The sequence below is a fragment of the Oryctolagus cuniculus genome, chromosome Y (assembly GCF_051225735.1).
Source record: "Oryctolagus cuniculus isolate XC-2025 breed Fujian yellow rabbit chromosome Y, ASM5122573v1, whole genome shotgun sequence".
Lineage (NCBI taxonomy): Eukaryota > Metazoa > Chordata > Mammalia > Lagomorpha > Leporidae > Oryctolagus > Oryctolagus cuniculus.
Window position 1 is genome coordinate 29,011,048 of NC_142889.1, and position 14,389 is coordinate 29,025,436.

The following is a 14,389-nucleotide window of genomic DNA, read 5'->3' on the forward strand; positions in this document are numbered from 1 at the left end:
GTGTTTATAGTAGTTGGTGTTATTTTATAATGAAACATGTGTTTATAAAAGGCAGGTATCACCTAGGACTGTGTGTTCTCAAAATCAGCTGAACTTACCCAGGCCTAGATGGAGTGCCAGGATCCTGGATTCAGGCTGGCACATTCCCAGCTATTGTGGGCATTTGGGGACATACCAGCAAATGGAAGAAACTCCTTTGTTTCCCCCCCCATGCCTTTTAAATTAGATGAAAAAGATAATTAGATTAAAAATGATGGGGTTCGCATTGTGGTGCAGCGAGTTAAAGCCTCTGTCTGCAGCACTGGCATCCCACATGGACTGTTCCACTTCCAATCCAGCTTCCTGCTCATGTGCCTGAAAAAGCAGCAGAGGATGGCCTAAGTCTTTAGATCCCTGCACCCACATGGGAGACCTGAAGGAAGTTCCTTGCTCCTGACTTCGGATGAGCTCAGTTTCAGCCATTGCAGCCATTATGGGGAGTGAACCAGTGGATAGGAGATCTCTCTATCTCCCTCCTCTATCTCTACCTCTCTCTGAAACTTTGTCTTTCAAATTGATTAAAATAAATCCTTAAAACTGCAAAAAATAAACAATGTGTTTTGTCTTATCTACTAAGAAAAATTTACTCTTGTAAATCTCAAAGTCTTGTTAAGCACTGGTTTCTGGACTTCCTACTTTAGTTCCCATTTTGGGATGCATCACCTTCTATCATCTGCAATTCACTCTTGGTGCTCATAAAACAACAAACTGCCTCCTGACTTTGCATCCTTGTATTCTTTATACATAACTTGACCATAATCTTACTTTCTTTAGCAGCATGCTAACTTCTTTATTCTTTCTTCTTCTTTTTTTTTTTTTTTTACAATTTTATTTATTTATTTGAGACTTGGAGTTAAAGTGAGAGGGAGAGACAGAGAGAAAGGTCTTCCTTCTGCTGGTTCACTCCCCAAATGGCTACAAAAACTGGAGCTGCACTGATCCAAAGCCAGAAGCCAAGAGCTTCTTCCCAGTCTCCCACACAGGTGCAGGGGCCCTAGCACTTTGGCCATCTTCCACTGCTTTCCCAGGTCATAGCAGAGAGCTGGAACTAGAGCCATTGCCCATATGGGATGCTGTGGAGTATTAATATACTGCACTACAGTGCTGGCCCCAACAGCATGCTATTTTCTAAGATGCTTCATAGGCGAAGAAATGGTGCTGTCATTGCTTTTCTCTGAGGCTTTGTCCTAAGGGTTATTTTATGAAGTTGATTATGGTTGGTAGGTAAAGCTTTGCTGGATCAGGAGTCAGGATGCAGAGGTTTCTGTTAGAGAAATAGGGCTGGCATTGTTTTTTCCACTGAGACCCACCCTGCAACCCATGCCTGTCCTTGGATTCTGAGTTTGGAGTGCTGGAGTGAGGCAGTAGTGATGCAATAAAGGAAAGAACTTTTCATTTTTAAATACTTCTATTTAATATATTTAATATATACAGGACAGATTCAATGTATTTCACAGATACAATCTTAAGAACATAGCCATACTTCCCTACGTAACACTTCCTTCTTCATTCCTTTCTTTTTTTGAGTATTTAAGAATTTCACTTTTTCCCCCCTCACCTTCAGCCTTCTTGCTCATTTGTTCCTACTTTACAATGTGGTATTTTTAGGGTTGTTTTCTCCCCTTTCTTTCATCCCTGTTTTTACTTACTCTCACCCCAGTTCCCAAGAAGGTGTAATGAATAAAAATCACAAGCTATTTTTCAAAAGACAGGAATCCCATCCAATATGGAATATAGGAAAAGAATTCCATTGTTTTTAAAGTTACCTGCATGTCCTTTTTTTAAAGGTTTATTTATTTAGTTGAAAGCCAGAAGTATAGGCAGACACACACACACACACACACACACACACACACACACACACAGAGAGAGAGTGGCAGGGGAGGGAGAGACGGAAAGGGAGGGAGAGAAATCCTCCATCTGCTGATTTGCCCCTTTAATGATTGCAACAGCCAGTGCTGGGATAGACTGAAACCAGGAACCAGGAGCTTCATCCAGGTCTCCCGTGTGGGTGAAGGGGCCTAAGCACTGGAGCCATCCTCTGCTGCTTTCTCAGGCTCATTAGCAGGGAGCTGGATCAGAAATGGAGCAGCCAGGACTCAAAATGGTGCCCATATGGGATGCCAGCACTGCACATGGCAGCTTCATTCACTATACCAGCCAAGATTTCATTTTAACAAAAGCCAATACAGAATTATTCTAGAAAACTTTTCCTCATGGCTATACCAATAGAAAGTTATTTCTTATAATATGACCCAGATTAAGTTTTGCCATGTTTCCTGAATAACATTCTTTGTTGGTTCAGGAGGCTGGCAAATTGGAAGACCAGTGATAGAGCACCTGTTTTCTAATCAGTTGTGCTGAACTTTAGGGAATGTATAAGGGGAGTTTGAGACCAGCAAAATGAGGTTGGCAGTATGAGGGATGGCAGAAGGTAAATGCAGAGGAAATAAATGCAGGACCATCTTAACAGAGAAGTGAAAAGAAGGAAAGAAAACTTGAAGATAGAGGTCAGAAGAAATGGGAAATTGGAAGCATCTGAAGGAATTCTGAGTCTGATCACAGACACTTGTTGAAGGTGTGGGAAAACAAGCACTTTCACTCTTATTGGTAGTAGTGCAATGCAGTAGTCTCTTTGGAGGATAATTTAACAGATTTCTATGCAAAATACTTTAAATTCAAATGTCTCTTGGTAGGATTCAACTAAAGGATGTTACATATATTTGGATGTAAAGGATCTTACATATATTTGGCCAAATATATAAAGATTATGCAATTTATTTGTAATACTGTTTATGATAGGAATACAACATAGACAACCTAAATGAATATTGATAGGTAATCGGTAAAATACATTATGGTATATCTGTACAATGAGATACTAAATATGTTATGGCCAGAAAAATGATTTAGGGATAGAATGCTTATATGTAAAGCAAAGTACAGAAAAAAATGCCCCTTTATAAAGAAAAAAAGATGCATGCATATATATCACTTTTAAAAATTTTATTTACTGGGACCAGTGCCATAGCTTACTTGGCTAATCCTCTTCCTGTGGCACTGGCATCCCATTTGGACACCAGGTTCTAGTCCCAGCTGCTCCTCTTCCAGGCCAGCTCTCTGCTGTGGCCCGGGAAGGCAGTGGAGGATGGCTCAAGTGCTTGAGTGCCTGCACCCGTGTGGGAGACCTGGAGGAAGCCCCTGGCCCCTGGCTCCTGGCTTTGCTCCATGGCACAGCATGCCAGCTGTAGTGGCCATTTGGGGGGGGTGAACCAATGGAAATAAGACCTTTCTCTCTTTCTCTCTCACTGTCTGTCAAATAAAAAAAATTAAAAAATTATTTACTTATTTTCATTTCATTCATAAGGCAGAGAGACAGGCAGAGAGAGATTTTCATCCGCTGATTCACTACCCAAGTGGGTGTAATGGCTAAGGATGGGCCAGGCTGAAGCCATGATTTAGGAGCTTCACCCAGGTCTCCCATGTGGGTGTAAGAGCCAAGGATTTTGATCATCTTTCACTGCTTTCCCAGGCTTATCAGCAGGAGTTAGAGCAGAAGTGGAGCAGCTGGAACATGAACTATTGTCCATAAGGGATACCAGCTTCAAAGATGGTGATTATCCTATTATGCCACAATACTAGCCTCATGCATATATATTCTTATGAAGGCATTTCAAAAAGTTCATGATCTATGATCATGATCATGATCATAGTGAACATTTCCCTTGAAGATGGCATCACAAGAGGCAGGCCAGGAGACTTCGTTCTTAGCTATCTTCCAAATTAGATCACTTTGCTCCTCATACAATATCAGGAATGGTTGTAGCCATTGATTAAGTTCTTTGCAGGATTAGGGTTGAGCTACCAAACTTGCCATTGACTCCATGTGTTCTCTCTTCCTGACTTTGGTTAACCAATTGCAAGAAATTGTCCCTTTGTATCAATTCATATTCTTGCCAGAAGAAGGCACTTTTATATTACCTTCCTATGTAGTACAGGGAAGTCATTGGACCCTGTTACTAGTTGGCACTGGCAACTAGTTTAAGAAGTAGATCCTTGCTGGTGCCGTGGCTCAATAGGCTAATCCTCTGCCTGCGGCACTGGCATCCTGGGTTTTAGTCCTGGTTAGGGTGCTGGATTCTGTCCCAGTTGCTCCTCTTCCAGTCCAGCTCTCTGTTGTGGCCTGGAAAGGCAGTGGAGGATGGCCCAAGTTCTTGGGCCCTGCACCTGCATGGGAAACCAGGAGGAAGCACCTGGTTCCTGGCTTTGGATCAACGTGGTGCGCCAGCCGCAGTGCGCTGGCTGCAGTGGCCATTGGGGGGGTGAACCAATGGAAAACAAATACCTTTCTCTCTGTCTCTCCCTCACTGTCCACTCTGCCTGTCAAAAAAATAACTTTTGATTAATTTTTACTAGTCATATTATTATAGGGTGTAGTGGCATATTTGAACATGTATACCACAGAGAAATTGATCAAGCTAGGCTGCTGTGTTTCCAATTTCCTCTTTATAAATTTGAGCCTACTAGCTCCTCTCCTCCAGTCCCTTACACAATACCTAATGTGGTGAACTGTAGTCATCAAATTGTATTATGGAACACCAAAGTTACTTCTGCTTCAGTGTATTTTGCTGTCTGTTATTCAGTCCCCCTCTATCCCTAGCCTCTACCCTTCCCAACCTCTAATAATCTCAATTCTATGGTCAGATTCATTATTTTTTTCACTTCCATAGATGACAAGGAACATGTGACATTTGTGTTTCTGGTCCTGGCTTATTTCAGTTAATTTTATGACTTCCTTCTTTACATTTTGCAGGATATAACATTTTATTCTTTTTGTGTCTAAATGATGTTCCCTTGTCCACTTTTTCATTGATTGACAGCTAGATTGGTTCCAAATCATAGCTGCTGTGAACTGCATTGTAGTGACTATAGAAAAATTGTTGTCTCTTTGGTATGCTATGCTGATTTCATTTATTTCTACTATATAGCCAAGAGTAAGATAACTATGTCATGGTAGATTCACTTTTATGTTTTTTGAGGAATGGCCATACTGTTCTCCATAACACCTGTACTAATTTGTATTTTCACCCATAGTGTATGGTGGTTTCTTTTCCCATGTCCTCTCTATCATTTATTATTTTTTACCTTTTTGGAATAAGATGATATACCATTGTCTTTTTCTTTTATCAGTTTATTTTTTAACTTTAATTTAATAAATATAAATTTCCAAAGTACAGCTTTTGGATTACAGTGACTTTCTTATTTTATCATTTATTAATATTTATTTATTTAATTGAAAGGAAGAGTTATAGAGAGAGGGAGAGGGAAAGACAGGCAGATCTCTCATCTGCTGGCTCATTACCCAAATGTCACAACAGCTGGGGCTGAGACAAGTTTAAGTCAGGGTTTATTCATGTCTCCCACATAAGAGGCAGTAGTCCAGGTCCTTGATTCATCTTCTGCTACTTCCCCAGGTGCCTTAGAAGGGAGTTGAATTGTAAGTGAAGTAGCCCAGACTCAAACTGGTACTCAATGGGATGCTGGCATCACAGGTGGCAGCTTAACTCATTATGCCACAGTGCCAGTCCCTCTCAATATCAATTTAAATTCTTCAAAAAAGTCTTCAATGTTGGCATAAACCCAATTTCCTTTCTTTCTGTCATTCAGTTTATTGAAGGCTTATTTTTATTCCCAGTATTCCTCTCAAATTGCTCTTTCCAAGGTCATTAGTAATTACTGTGTTGGTTAACGCAATTTATGCTTTTAATTCCTCATTGGCTGAGTGAATGTCATTCACTCAGCACTTCATTAAAGTTCTACTATGTACCAAACCCTTTTTTATGCACTGAATATAGAACCTTTTTCTCTTAGTGATAATATGATCACATGCTAATAAGAAAATATAAAATACAAGTTCATTAAGAATAAATTTTATTATGTAAGTAAAGCAGGTTAATGGGATAGAGAACAAATAAGAATAAAGAAAGGGATTAGAAGGCGTCATCTGACACATTTCCAAGCTCCCTCCTCAAATACTGCCTCTCTCAGCATACATCCTATCTCATATCCTGGCTTTCCTCTGAACTTTTGATTACTTCTTTTGAGTCCATTTGCCATCACTCCTGCCTAAAACTAAATATTTATATTGCTCAAATGTTTACCATTGCAGTGGTTGTTTTCACACTTTACACACATGTGCAGTGCCTGGCTAATTTCTTCTACTCCTCATGATTCATACTTTATATTATACTAAAGAAATTTACATTTCTCCTTAGCATAGAACTCAACTATAACCTTTACAGGTTCCTCAAAATCAATATGAGCAAAATTAAAAGTAAAACTTTCTTCCACTTTGGTAATCCTTATCTTGGAATATGTCACTAACATTCAAACTACTCTAAAAGGCAAATATTTGGGAATCATCAATTCTTTCCTTTTTCCATTCATTTATGACTGGATGATTCTATTCCTTAACTGCTCAATTCTCTTCATTCCAATTGCCATCTCCCTGCTCAAATCTCTTCATTCCACCAGCCACCTTCCTTAGATATGCTATCTCCTACACAAATGGAATTGCAATATTTATCTAACATGGCTCCCGGTCTTGCTCTCAGCTTCAATCAATTCCTCAAGCAGAAAGTAAAACACAATAGCTGCCACCTTATTCCACCTTCATATCTTCATGCTAATAAGAAAGCTACATGACTCTTTTTTATCTCACTTCTGCCTACTTCTCCATCTTTGTCTTAGTGAATGGCTCCTGACCCCAACTCTGCTTTAAGCAGAGTGAATTTTGCTTAGTTTCTGGCCTGTGCCTTGCCTTTTTTTTAACTTTTATTTAATAAATATAAATTTCCAAAGTACAACTTTTGGATTATAGTGGCTTTTCCCCCCATAACCTCCCTCCCACCTGCAACCATTCCATCTCTCACTCCCTTTCCCATCCCATTCTTCATCAAGATTCATTTTCAATTATCTTCATATACAGAAGATCAACTTAGTATTTATTAAGTAAAGATTTCAACAGCTTGCACCCACACAGAAACACAAAGTATAAAGTACTTTTTAAAAAAACTCTGGCCTCAGAATCAGCCCTTAAGGCATTCGGATCTGGCTGAAGAACCCATGAGAGTATTTTAGGCATGGAAAGCCAAGACACTCTGGCAAAAAAAAAAAAAAAAAAAAAAAAAAAAAAAAAAAAAAAAAACCCAAAAAAACACCTAAATGAAATATCTCTGCGAGTGAGATCCCAGTGGAAATAATGGGGCCATCAAAGAAGGAGGTACCTTTCTCTGAAGGGAGGAGAGAACTTCCACTTTGACTATGACCTTGTCTAAATATGATCAGAGTCAGTGAACTCAAAAGGCTTCCATAGCCTTGGCAACTAATGACAAGAGCCTAGGTTGATTACTGATGCCATAAACAAGAGTGTCAATTGTTAAGTCAACAACAGGAGTCACTGTGCACTTACTCCTCATGTAGGATCTCCAAACTTAATGTGTTGTACATGTAAATTAATGCTATAACTAGTACTCAAACAGTACATTACACTTTGTATTTCTGTGTGGGTGCAAACTGATGAACTCTTTACTTAACATATACTAAATTGATCTTCTGTATATAAAGATAATTGAAAATGAATCTTGATGTGAATGGAATGGGAGAGGGAGCCGGAGATGGGAGGGTTGTGGGTGGGAGGGAAGTTATGGGGAAGGAAAAAACCACTATAATCCAAAAGTTGTACTTTGAAAATTTATATTTATTAAATGAAAGTTTAAAAAGTACTGTTTGAGTAGTAGTTTCACCATTAATTTGCATAGTACATCACATTAAGGACAGAGATCCTACATGGGGAGTAGGTGTGCAGTGACTCCCATTGTTGATTTAACAATTGACACTCTTATTTATGATGTCAGCAATCACCCAAGGCTCTTGTCATGAGTTGCCAAGGCTATGGCAGCCTCTTGATTTCACAAACTCTGATCTATGCCTTGCCTTTAACATACTACTTGGCATGTAGTCACTAATGAAAACTGAAGACTGCATAAATGAATGGATCTTTTGAGGGTCACAATTCCTTGCAAGAACTTAATAAGAAACAGAAGGAATAAAACAAAACAAGACAAAATGTATCCTCAATAGATAGAAGGACTACTATACAGAGAGGAGATTAAATTAGAGTTTAGCAGATGGAAATTAGTGAAACTGGAAAGTTTGTGGCAAGGCTAACAGGAACTGGTCAAGATTCAAATAAGCCTGTTAGAAAAAGAGTAAGATTTTCTTTGCCTACATGTAGATTCTTCTCTCTGCTGGTGAACAGGATCTTCTAAACCCACTCAATGCACAGACAAAAACCTGAGCATCGCATTCTCTTATAGGTTTTGGATCCTCATATTGTGTTTTGATTTACATTTCCCTGATGGTTAGTGACATTGAGCACATTCACATGTTTTGACCATTTATATTTTTTTTCTGATAGAATGTCTATTATGATCCTTGCCCATTTCTTAACTGTGCTATTTTTTTTTGTTTAGAGTTTTTCCAATTCTCTATATATTCTGGATATAAATCCTTTGTCATATTCAGATTTTTCAAGTGTTTTCTGCCACTGTGCTTGTTGTATCTTGGCTCTGATGATTACTTTTTTGTATGAAGCATCTTATTTGATATTATCAAATTTATTTTTATTTTTATTGCTTGTGCTTTTGGATTCTTATACAATAGCTGTTTCTATGCCAATGTTCTACACTTTCTCTATGTTTACTTAGTTTTTGGTCTTCTATTTAGGTATTTAATTACTGTGAGTTCACTTTTACATAGTGTAAGATGTGTTAGGTTTTATTTTTAGTCTTCTACATATGGATAATCAGTTTTCTCTGGATGATTTTTAAAAAGATTCTTCTTTTTTCAGGGTATTTTTATTCCTTTGTTAAAGATAAGTTGCTTGTGGAAGTGTGGGTTTATTTCTGAGATGTCTGTTCTGTTCCATTGAACTATGTGTCTGATATTATGCCAATGCTTACACTACTTTTATAATGTCTTGAAATTAGATATTGTGGTGCCTTCAGATTTATTATGTTGTTCAAGATGGCTTTGAAATTTGGGGCTTTCTGATTTCAAATGAAGTTTAGTTTTTTATTTTCTAGTTCTGTGAAGAATTGGTTTTCTTTTTGAAAAGATTTATTTATTTGAAAGACAGAGTGACAAAGAGAATCAGAGAGTGAAAGAGATCTTTCATCTATTGGTTCACTTCCCTAAAGGAAACAATGGCTGGTGCTGAGCTAGGACAAATCTAGAGTCTGGAACTCCATCTCCATCTCCCACATTGGTGGCAAAGACTCAGGTACTTGGGTCATCTTGTCCCACTTTCTCAATCACATTAACAGAGAGCTGGATCAAAACTAGAGCTGACAGTACTTAAACAATTATTCTGCTATGGGATCCTTGCATTGCAGGTGGAAATGTAATCCATTGTGCCCCAGTGCTATTCCCTCTGTGAATAATTTAATTGGTGTTTCAAGGCAAATTGTATCAAAGGTGCACATTACTTTGGTTAGTATAAAAGCTCAATCATACAAATTGTTTCAATCAAGGTTCATTAGACATCTTTCCAATGTTTATATATTTATTTTCTTTCATCATTGTTTTGTGACTTTTATTGTAGAGGGCTTTCAAATCCTGGATTAAATTTATTGTGAGGTATTTTATTTTCTTGTGACAATTGTAAATATGTTTGTTCTTATAATTTTTTTCCCAACTGAGTTGACTATTATGTACAAAAGTGCAACTGATTTTATTTTGTATTATCAATTTTGCTAAGTTCATTTATCATTTTCAGAATTTTCTTGATGATGTTCTTAGGTTTCTCTCCATATAAAATCATGCTATCTGCAAACAGAAATATGAATGCGAATTCTTATTTTCCTGTTTGAATAGATATTATTTCCTCTCTTTGATCTCATCCATTTGGATCATTTCCTGTTTCTCTTACTATACTATAGCTTGAGAATTGTTTTTTTCTTTTCAATGAACTAGCTCTTAATTTTATTAATTTTAATTTCTCAAGTTTCTTCCTTATTTATTTCTGCTGTGATCTTTATTATTCACTTTTTTCTACTGTCCTTGGCTTTGATACATTTTTTATTTTTTCTGGGTCATTGAGAAGGGTATCTTTCTTGTGTTTCTAGAGGTTTGTCCATCTGAAGTCATAGTTTTAGCTTCTATGTTTCCCTGATAATGGTGTGGACCTTCTAGGTGGCTGCAGGAAATGCTGGCAGAAATAAGGCTGTATTAATTTGCTAACAAAGGTCCATAGATAATATGTTTTATATCATGGAAATTTACTTCTTAGAGTTGTGAAGTGAAGTTTGAAAATACAAGATCAAGGTCATACTGGCTTGATTTTTCCAGAAATCTTTCTCCTGATGGTCATCACACATAAGATATTATTTGACCTGCTAAAAAGCACTTTCTCCAGGTAGAGTCATGTTGGTGGTTAGCACTTTAATGTGTGAGTTTTAGGAAAGCACATTTCAGTCCATAACACTTAGAGGGGTCTTGTGGTCTGACTCATAGACACCCATCTCTGGGGAGGACAGATTTTGAAATGAGTGTTAATATTTCTCACAGTATTACTTTTGAAACTATCTATCAAAAATTGTGCACTCATATACACACAGACACAAACTTGCACACATAAACACATATTACAATGGAAATGCCTGATCATTGTGTACAGGTAATATCAATACAATTTCCATAAAATGGCATAATAGCAGTCATTAAAAAGAGAATTAGAAAGAATGACAAAATCTGCAGCTACAAAACATTTACATATATATACATATACATGATATTCAATATTTATAGTTGCCAAAAGATAAATACTAATGTGTGGGAAATAAAACCTAAACCTTACCTTATAATATTATAGACTAATCTACATGCAGGATGTCTTCCTAAAATTTATCACTGGGCCAACGCTGTGGCATAGTAGGTTAAACCTTCACCTGCAGCACCATCATCCCATATGAGTGCTGATTCCAGTCATTGTTGCTGCACTTCCAATACAGCTCTTTGCTATTTGTCTGGGAAAGCAGTGGAAGATGACCAAAGTGCTTGGGACCCTGCACCCATATGGGAGACCCAGAGGAAGCTTCTAGCTCCTGGCTTTGTATTTGTTTAGCTCCAGCTGTTGTAGCCATTTTGGGGGTGAACCAGTGGCTAAAAGACCTCTCTTTCTATCTCTTCTTCTCTATGTCTGTAACTTGACCTCTCAAATAAAAAATAAATCTTTAAAAAACAACAAAAGCAGCCTTTCTGCTACTCAAAGCTAGCACAGAACTACATTATATATAGGGAAGTACATTCTGAAAATCATAAATCTAGTGCATCATAGTAGAAATTTTAACAAATACTTCTGATTTTCTCAGTATTTATATATAATAAAATAGTGACATAGTGAGTCATTTTGGGTTTTTAAGCTCTTGCCAACCATTTATAATACTTACCAGCTTTTCCAAATTTACCATTATGTGTATTTTTCAACACATGCCCTGGATTTTACCAGTTTAGTGCACATGGAGTTATCTTTCACAGGATTTTTAAAAATTGTATTTTAATGGCAAATATAATCAACATCTGAAAAACCTCCAGAACACATAATTTATACCATGAATCAGTTCTGAGACTAATATTTGAGTTTAATTCTTTTAACTAAAAATAAGTAAATTAACTAAATTTATCATATGTGGCAATTACAAATATAATCATTAATTAACTAAGCTCATAAGCATTAAAATTGAGTGATATATAGAATTTAAGCATGACAGTGAGTAGCAGTAGGGACACTTTTTTTTAGTAAAATTTATAAAAATTACTTAAAATCTAAACAAGAAGCTGTTATAGTAAATTCAAAAGACATACAGGAAATGAAGAAATATGACAGAAAGTTTAAGATTCAGTAAGAGCAAAGAGATTTGGTGCTATTTGAATCCAAGTCTATTTTCTTCTCCCCTGTCATGACACAGTGAAATGTTGTGAAACAGCCAATTTGGAGGCAAGGCATCCTCTTTTGTGTTTTCTCTAGATACCTTGTTGCCAGGAATATGTTCTCTGTGTGTGTGTGGCTGAGAGGTTGTGCCCTGTCCTGTCTGAATCATGGAGACTCTATTTGGCAAGAGAACATATGGATCCCACCTTCCATTACATGTCATGTTCACAGTAAGCATATCTATAGACACAACACATTTGTGGTGACTTTAAACTGGAAGATCTGGGTTTAGAGAAGATTTATCTGTTTTTTGAATAAGTAATTTTACTTAAAAAAATAACTCAATTCAAGTCTCCAACACAGCTCAAAGGCTAACACCTATTTGCGACATTGCTTTTCAGGTGATTTTCTTCAGGGTGTGCTTTTGCAGAAAACTGGAATTGAATCAAGATAGGAGCAGTCACTCAAATGGTGATTTTGGTGAATCTTGGCTAGATTCTACCTCTTCTACAGGCAGGACCCAGGGTTTTGCAGAAGATAATTGTGTCAAGTAAGGAAAATCTGAGAAGGCAAATATTTTTACAAACTATCTGTTTCTGTCACATTTATTAATATCTCATGGGTAAAGCAAGTGAAATAGTGAAATACAAGGTCTTGTGAAGGGATGAATACAGGGAATGTTGTTATTTGGAATCATTACTGGAAAAGTGTACTACAGTAAATATACATTTTAGTTACAACATAATGCTTATCTCTTTTTTTTTTTTTGACAGGCAGAGTGGACAGTGAGAGAGACAGAGAAAGGTCTTCCTTTGCCGTTGGTTCACCCTCCAATGGCTGCCGTGGCCATGGCGCTGCTGCTGGCACACCGTGCTGATCCAAAATCAGGAGCCAGATGCTTCTCCTGGTCTCCCATGCAGGTGCAGGGCCCAAGCACTTGGGCCATCCTCCACTGCACTCCCTGGCCACAGCAGAGAGCTGGCCTGGAAGAGGGGCAACTGGGACAGAATCCGGCACCCCGACTGGACTAGAACCCGTGTGCCAGCACCGCAAGGTGGAGGATTAGCCTAGTGAGCTGCTGTGCCGGTCTGCTTATCTCTTTGATAACTTCATTTATTTAACAATAACCCTTAATATTTTATTTTTTACTATTATTATTTTAAAAATTAGACAATGCTTTCATTGAACCAATGATAACTTCAGTTTAATCTCTGCCACTTAATAGAAGTGGGTGCATATTATTATGCATTTCTGTGTTTAAAGTTTTATTCCTTCACTGTGAAGTTGATGTTTTCTCAGGTAATGTCTTAATTATTCTTTATTTACTCTATTATATCCTTTTTTTTCATAGATCAATGTAGAAGGAAACCAGATAAAGACTTCTTTTAACTCCTTCCATTCACTTTCTCTTCCAGGTATGGTTCTGGCACCTGCACACATTTCTAAGAGCAAAGAAAATTAGTACTTCACCTGTAAGTGGTTTTCTAAAATATTCCTTTGCTTGTTATGTTTTCATTTCAGGAAATTTATAAGAATTTATTAATTAAAATGAAAAATACACATAAAATTTATTCTCAGGGAATATACACAAACAAGATGAATGATGAATCTGGCATGGTAATGAAACATTGTAGTCATCTAAGATAAGACAATTTGGTCTTTGGTCTTTCTCTTGCCATAGAAAAACATATGTTACATGATTTGAGTGGTAACTTAGAGTACACTATGCTAAATGGGGGTCATGGTGTCTGAAACAATCTTTATTGTCACATAAATGATGTAGTGAGGAGTGTTTTAATGCAATCCTGGAAATAAATATTTAGCATTCTGCAAGGGTAAGAGTTACCTAGTACTAAAACACAATCAGTTAAGTTTGTTTTTGATTTGTTAGAGTAAGACAGTCTAATAGTTTTGAGGAGCTGAGCTTGATTCAGGGATGAGGTCAGGAATATGAGAAAAAGAATCTAGTGCAGGTTATTTTATTTTTTAAGATTTATTTTTTGTTTGAAAGGCAGAAATACAAAAATTGGGAGGAATGGAGAGACAGAAAGAGATATGTTCAATCTACTGATTCATTCCTCAACAGTTTGTCCCCACACTCACAGCACACACACACACACACAAAACATCCAAAGTCCTGTTTGAGAACAAGTTTTGTAGTTAATCTCACAGTACTTTTGGTAAGGAGTTACAGGGAGAGGGAGAAGGAAGGGGATGGAGTTGGAGAGGCAGAGAGAGAGTTATGCCATCTACTGATTCCTTTCTCAAATGGCCATACTAGTTAGGGTTGGACCAGGCCAAAAAAAGGTACTTGAAACTCCATCCAGGTCTCCCACATGCATTCAGGGACCCAAGTAT